Here is a 6,922-nt window from a genome sequence, read left to right as displayed (position 1 = left end):
ACACGCATCCATGATCTTTCTTCTGACCAAAAATACGAAATTACATAATTTTTTAGATAGGAGCTTGAAAAAAGATAGAGTTTTCTGATATGCCGAGTCTGATGGTATAATTTTTCGCTTGACGTTTTGGAGGTTCTCCCACTTTTTCAAAAATCAGGCAAATTTTCTCAGGCTCCTATCTTTTGATGAGTAACATTACACTTATTGAATTTCAAATATTTGGAATCGGCATGAAAAGCCAATTCTATTGATGTATTAATTGTAATCAAAATCGTTTTTTTAGAGTTTCGGTTTGCTTTTTGGGTCAAGTCACTTTTACTTACAGCTCGTTACCACGTGCTATTTAATAAAAAAAAAAACTCGTTCCCGTGATTTACCTTTTCAAAAAAAAGACACGAAATTCTAAGTTTTGGTAAATAGAAGCTTGAAACCCATACAAACCGGGTTCTGTGCTAAATTTGATGGTGTAATTTTCACAAAGATCCCTTGCTCCTTTGGGGGTGTTTTCACCCTTTTCCGAAAATAAAGTAAATATTGTCAGGCTCGCAGATTTGATGCATACTTTGAAACTTGATTAATTTTTTTTTTTTAATTTGGACTCACCATAAAAAGAAATTTCTTCTGATCTGCAGATTGTTATCAACCGATATTCGGTTATTATTCGGTATAAATTACGTTATTATTCGGTTATTATGCGGTATGCCCTGGTTACTTTTTACTCATGGTTCGCTACCACGAACTGTTTGTTAGAAAGAGTGAGTTAGAACAAATTGGAGTAGAAGAGAAGTGTGTACAGCCTTGTTGGCCTTAGGCGGCTTTATGTTGTGATGCGTTCTTAGTAGTAGTAATGGTACTATTAGTGTGAATTGTCGGGTTTTTTTTCGTCAAATTCTGACAATAACTTTTCAATAAACAGATAGAAAGATTGTTAGACAGACCAGCTTGTTTCAAAAGCCTAGGGAGCATATACAAAAATAATGTATACATATAAAACAAGGAAACTGCCAACAAAAAAAGTAGAAAAGCACACAGAATACAAGGCGAAAAATACTTAAGCTACAGACAAAATACCAATCGGATAAGCTTAGCCTTCTTTCCAAACGTTTATCCATACCACAGTTTATATAATATACCAGTAAGTTTACCGCAGATGATTTCTGGCTCTTCATTCTCGGTGCGAACAAAAAGCTCCTCCCACTTATTTCTGCACTTATTGTCCACTGATTGGTTGAGCCGGCCAAGTGGTTTTGTCAGTACTTGTTCCGTAGGTGATTATTCTTTGTCTACCCGTGAAAAGATCTAATGCCGCTTATGTTTATATCTGCAAAAACGTTCTCTGGAGCACTCGCACCTCGGTCCGGGTTTTTATAATGGGTGAGATAGGGAAAGATCATACTGGATAATTATATAAACTGTGATCCATACACACACCAACTTAAATTATCGTTGTTGGGTTTCTACAAATGATTCTTAATTAAATATTTCCCCCTGAAACCAGAAATTATCAGGCACTCCCAGAGAAAATGGTCGAGATGTTGATCACCCTCCTTACAATGTACACAATGTGATGGATTTAAATTCAAATTACAAGCCAGGTAGTTAAGGCAATACGTAAAATATATAAAACTAATAGAAAAAGTGTAAATGATGATCCTATTTGATACATACCCAGGGAAATAAGGAACAGAGTCTAAGACATGGCTCCATACTTGGCCCACGGCAGAGCGCAGATTGGCCTGTTGTCTCATTAGATATGTTTGGGATGTTACTCTGAGTGGGTCAACTTCACAGTCCCTAGTCGAAGTGTCATCAATCAGTTTTCCCAGCACTTCTGCTAAACAATTACGAAGATATGTTTCTCCTGTCAATTTCATATAAGCTTCTGTGGCTTTTGTTGCCAAAGAATTGCCACGAAACACCAAGTGCTTATCATCTGAAATATACAGTTCATAAGTGGGAGCCATCAAAACAAAACATACTCTGTCATTGACATAAAAAGGGGAGTTTTAAAATTTCCAGGAGTTTCCAAGGCCGTATACAGGCCCTAGACACGGCGGGTTTGACCCCCCCCCCCAACAAAAAAATAATAAACAAATATTTGTTCGACTCATAAAAATGTAACAAAAATGAATTTAAAAAAAAATTGATTAGTTTTAAAGTTTTAATTTTTAAATCCCTACCCACCTCGAAAATAATTCTTCTGTAACATTGTAGTCTATGTAGTCTATCCTAGAATGATCAGCTATAACTACAGGTATATTCAGCCTATTTCCAAGTGTTTCACCCAATGGAATATGTTCTGATGAAAAACGTAAAAATATATCAGGCTGGTGCATAAGGAAACGGGGAAGGATCGGGTCAGGTATAGGAAAAGTGGCTTTGGATGTATAAAATATGATTACTACTCAAAACACATCCTTCTCGAAAGTAAATATGAAAAACAAATGCGTTCTCCAACGAAAATAAAAAGCGCCATAAAAACCTAAAATAAAAGTGCCATAAAAAGAGCCATAAGTAAGAGTATGCAACCCCTCTACCTAATTTTGAAAAAAAATTAAACGTTTCATATTTCCCGCGCAATTTGCCCTTCTTTTTTAAATAATTTAGCAGCCTCCCCCAACACATAAATGAATCAATCTCATAATTTCTGAATCATCTGCCCTCCCCCTTGGTTGGAAAGTCTGAAACGACAGAAAATTTCTGGACTCTTAATTAATTGAGTCAGACAAATTAAGTGAAGGAATTATTCTTTATTTTACAACCCAGATTGAAGTAGACTCTATATTGAACAATCCTGGCAACTTCATTATAGATCATTATGGCTATTCCTACCATTCGCCTACACTAAGTTATCGGGTGACTGCAAATTTAAGCCAATAGGTCAAACTGTATTCATCTAAGGTAAAAAAAAAAAACAATTTTGTTCAAGGGGGGGGGGGGCTGTCCAAATATAAACTTTAAAGATCTGCAAACTATTGGTAAATATATAAAATTTTAGGGAGAATCTAGAAACGAGATTTCTATGATCATTTTAAGTTATGATGGCGCTTTTTATTTTCGTTGGAGAACGCATTTATTTTTCATATTTACTCTCGAGAATAATGAGTTTTGAGTAGTAATCCTATTTTACATCCTAAACACTTTTCCTATACCTGACCCGATCCTTCCCCATTTTCTGGCCTTAATTCAATAAGTGAAGGGGTCCATGTAATTTTCTTGGGATAGCGCCATTTTTGCACTTTTTTGGGGGGTTGCGCATTGAAATGTTAAAATGGGCGCATTTTTGAGCGAAAAATTCGCTCATTTGGCGCATTTTCACTAGAAAAACGGAGTTTTCGCCGGATTCTTACTTTTAGGTGGCGCCCCTTCAGACCAAGTAACTGGTTACACTGTAGTTAACTTCATAAAGGTCACATGTAAACAACTCATCATGCGAGTATTCAAATGTATTTCTTTCACTTCGGACATGAGCTATTAATTCCTGAAAGATTTTCAGATTTAGAAGATGGTTACCTTTCTTCGAATCATATCATAGATGTGTACCATACACTTTGAAGACGAGCAAGGTTTCTACAGGCCGAAAATATTCCTCCACCCTTTGTGTCCAGAAAGTCCACAAAGAGAAAATACATCTCTTTCTGGACTTTCCTATTTATAAAATAGTTTTCTTACCAAAATTTATATAATTCTACCAACAATTTCTTTCAACTTGAGATACAGATATGCTTTCTCTAAACTTTTTAATAATATTCAATATTAATACTAATATAGATTTACACATAAGATTTGTATCTTTAACCCTGTCAAAAAACTGATTACATTCTGTATTTATTTATCTGTATGTTCTAAATAGCATTTATACTAAATATATAGCCTTCCTTCAACTTATTTTTAATTTACTGTCTTCCCCAGCCCACCAAGACACTGGGCAACACCTTAGAAATTTCACTGTTCAGCAGTGGGACATTTTTTTTTTTTACTTTCTAGGTACTTCGTGGTGAAATAGTAAAATCTTGATATTTCATGGGGCGAAAATCAGCCCCCATTTCCTGCTTATGTGATCAAAGATAAAGCACGTATCTATTGATGAGGATCTACCCACATTTTCCTTAAGTATAACAAACGCCATCTTAGCGACGAGGCTGACATGTTGACTTTAAAATTCTGCAATAAATACCTTTGCAATTCATTTTTTTTAAATTTTCGATTGCTTATTTTCGAACTTCGACAACAAAATTCTTACAGTAACCCATTTTGTTGTAGAAATATTTCTGTCTTGTTCCCAAGAGATGCAACTTGGAAACTTTGGTCGTTGCGTAACCTTGTTTCATTCTTGTAACCAAGTGATGTAACATTCCGTGGAATAAAAAAATATCAGATTATCCACGCAAAATTGTGCTCCGTTTCATGCCCCCACGATATGAGCTCCGATAAGCCAAATAATTAAAGTTTAAAACTGATTTACGAAATAAAGGATAATAAGTGTTACCATGACCTATAGCGTAAATGATAAAATAAACCATTTAGAAACCTTTTAAGTCTATTAAAAACACATTATAACTTTTATTAAAAGTATGGTGAATGTGAAAAAATATATAGTTCGGAATAAAAACTATTAGCATTCTGGAAATACCCGAGAAAACTTATTAAAAAGAGTTGAATGAAACTGCCTCATTTTTGAATCGGGTCACTATAGTTGATCCTGAAAATATGGAGGTTGTTGAAGACTGGGCAGGTAAAATTAATGAATTCAGACTTCTGTCCAGACAGTAGTAAGCAAGGCCGTATCCAGGGGGGGGGAGGAGATTAGACCCCCCCCGTAATGTTTGTCCTACTCGTAGAAATGTAACAAAAATGAATATAAAAACATTTTTAATTGCGTTTTTTAAAGTTTTTTTTACCCCTCTTAAAAAAATTCCTTTTGTAATCCCCCTCCCTCCAAAAAAATCCTTGATACAACCTTGGTTGTGGGATAATCTACAAGCGGTGACTTTTGACATCAATGTACAACGTATGAAAACTGTATTCCTACTGAGAACCCTACGATCAATGTAGCAAAAATTGTGTTAATTTCCAAGATTCTGAAACTATTCGAAAGCTAGGTAAACTCAATATTGCTCTCAAAATACTCAATAGGGGATGTTGATATTGTCCCATTTCTTACAATGTTCGCTTTAATATCTTATGCTAAAAACTGAAAGAGAGTTTAATGGAGTTCAATACCCCTGTCTGCCCTAGAGGGGTACACTTTTTATTAAGTTGACTTTTGAGATAAAATTGGATTATGCTAGAGAGAAAAAAATCATAAAATTTAATTAAAAAATGTTGTGTGCATGCTATTAAAACACAATTGTGTTTTTATATATGTATTTCAGCAGGATATACTTTGTTAAGGGGAACTGATGATCATAAAACATGGTTTTAATATTTATTTAATATCGAAAGGAAAATAAGAGGTCATTTGAAAAGAAAGCTTTCAAATTAATATTAGCCCATCTTTGCAAAAAAAAACATGGTGGTTTAGCTATGATATGAGCACTATATTCAAAAATGACAACATTTCCTTCAATAAAGCTTAATTTGATTGGCTATATTCAACTATCAGAGGCAACACTTTATCGTTGCTTATAGAAAAGAGCCATAAGGATTTGATGTATTCTTATTATATTTTTTTCAGAGCCACTTCTTATGGAAGGGGTAGTCGCATAAACTTTGAAGGGGGCTCAATCGATTGAAAACTGAAAGTTCTGGTGTCCTATTTAAAAGTCCAAAGAGATTGGACGGCAACCAGCTCCCCTGCCGCGTTTTCCCCCCAAAGATATCTGATCAAGATTCGAGATAATAATTTTGTTCAAAACAGTCCCAATGTTAAATAAATATGCCTCCGAGGTTTACATAAGTCCCCAGACCCCTGGAACAAAAGCTGTAAACTACGCAAGTTACACATTGTCTATATAAAAGATATTTTATTGGAAAAAGGTTTATGTTGTGTCCTGGGTTTCTGAAAAAGCTTAGGATAGGCCTATTAAGGATAAGCTTTAAGGAAATGCTGAGAGGGATGCCAAACAGAAAAAAATCTCACTTTGTGTAACTGGTTGTTAAAAGGGCCTATCAGCAATACCTAAGGACCGGATAAGGGTAACAAGTTAAAAATTTCAGGGCATGTTTAAAGGGATGCTGAAGAGTGATCAGAGGGAAAACAATCCCCCTTTCCCTTTTCAGATGCCCCTTCCCTGAAAACTGATCTAATTTTTGAAAAATTAATTTTGTTCAAAATAGTTAAAAAGTCTGATAGCTATGACAAAAAGAATACCAAGCCCCCCACAATCCCTGGAACAAGGATTAAAAATTTTACCAATTAGCATGATGCTCAAATGCAAGATATTTATCACTGAAAAAGGGAAATGTATGATTCAGAGTGGGTTTGAAAATACCAAGAATATTAAGGTAAAACTTCAAAGAATGTTGAGAGTAAGCTACACTAAATCAGAAGACACAACGTGTATCCAGTTTATTAAAAAGGCGTATTCGCAATATCTTTAGAATGGCAGAGGTCATAAGTTGAAAATTTAAGGATATGGTGAGGTGGGTGTTAAAAAGTAGTCAGAAGGCAACCAGCCCCCTCCAAACCCCTTTTCAGTTGCTCTTCCCTCAAAGACATCCGATCAAAAAGTTGAAATAGCAATCTCGTCCAAAATAGTCTAAAGGTCAAATAACTATGCCCCCAGGCCCCTGTCCCCTATGCCCACAGGGATTACAAAACCCCCACAGCCCCTGGGATAGGGCTTTGAGTTATACAAGTTGTCCAATGTTCATATACGAGGTTTGTTATTGGGAAAAGGGGCGTGTTTTATCATCGATCTCTAAAAAGGCTTAGGATATTAAGGCAAAACTTTCTGGAAGCGTTGACGGTGACGTCGAA

The 6,922-nt window shown here is 35.4% G+C and overlaps 1 protein-coding gene across 7 annotated transcripts in view; it reads right to left on the bottom strand.

Moving 5' to 3' along the window:
- Positions 1-6,922, bottom strand: part of LOC148956978 (uncharacterized) — a 307,801-nt gene that overhangs the window by 146,412 nt on the left and 154,467 nt on the right. The gene's annotated exons all lie outside the window — the stretch shown is intronic.

This window comes from Artemia sp. Qi Xiang Cuo, chromosome 1 (genome assembly GCF_049724085.1).
Source record: "Artemia sp. Qi Xiang Cuo chromosome 1, ASM4972408v1, whole genome shotgun sequence".
Lineage (NCBI taxonomy): Eukaryota > Metazoa > Arthropoda > Branchiopoda > Anostraca > Artemiidae > Artemia > Artemia sp. Qi Xiang Cuo.
The sequence above is the reverse complement of the archived record's forward strand: the minus strand, read 5'-3'. Positions and strand labels throughout refer to the sequence as shown.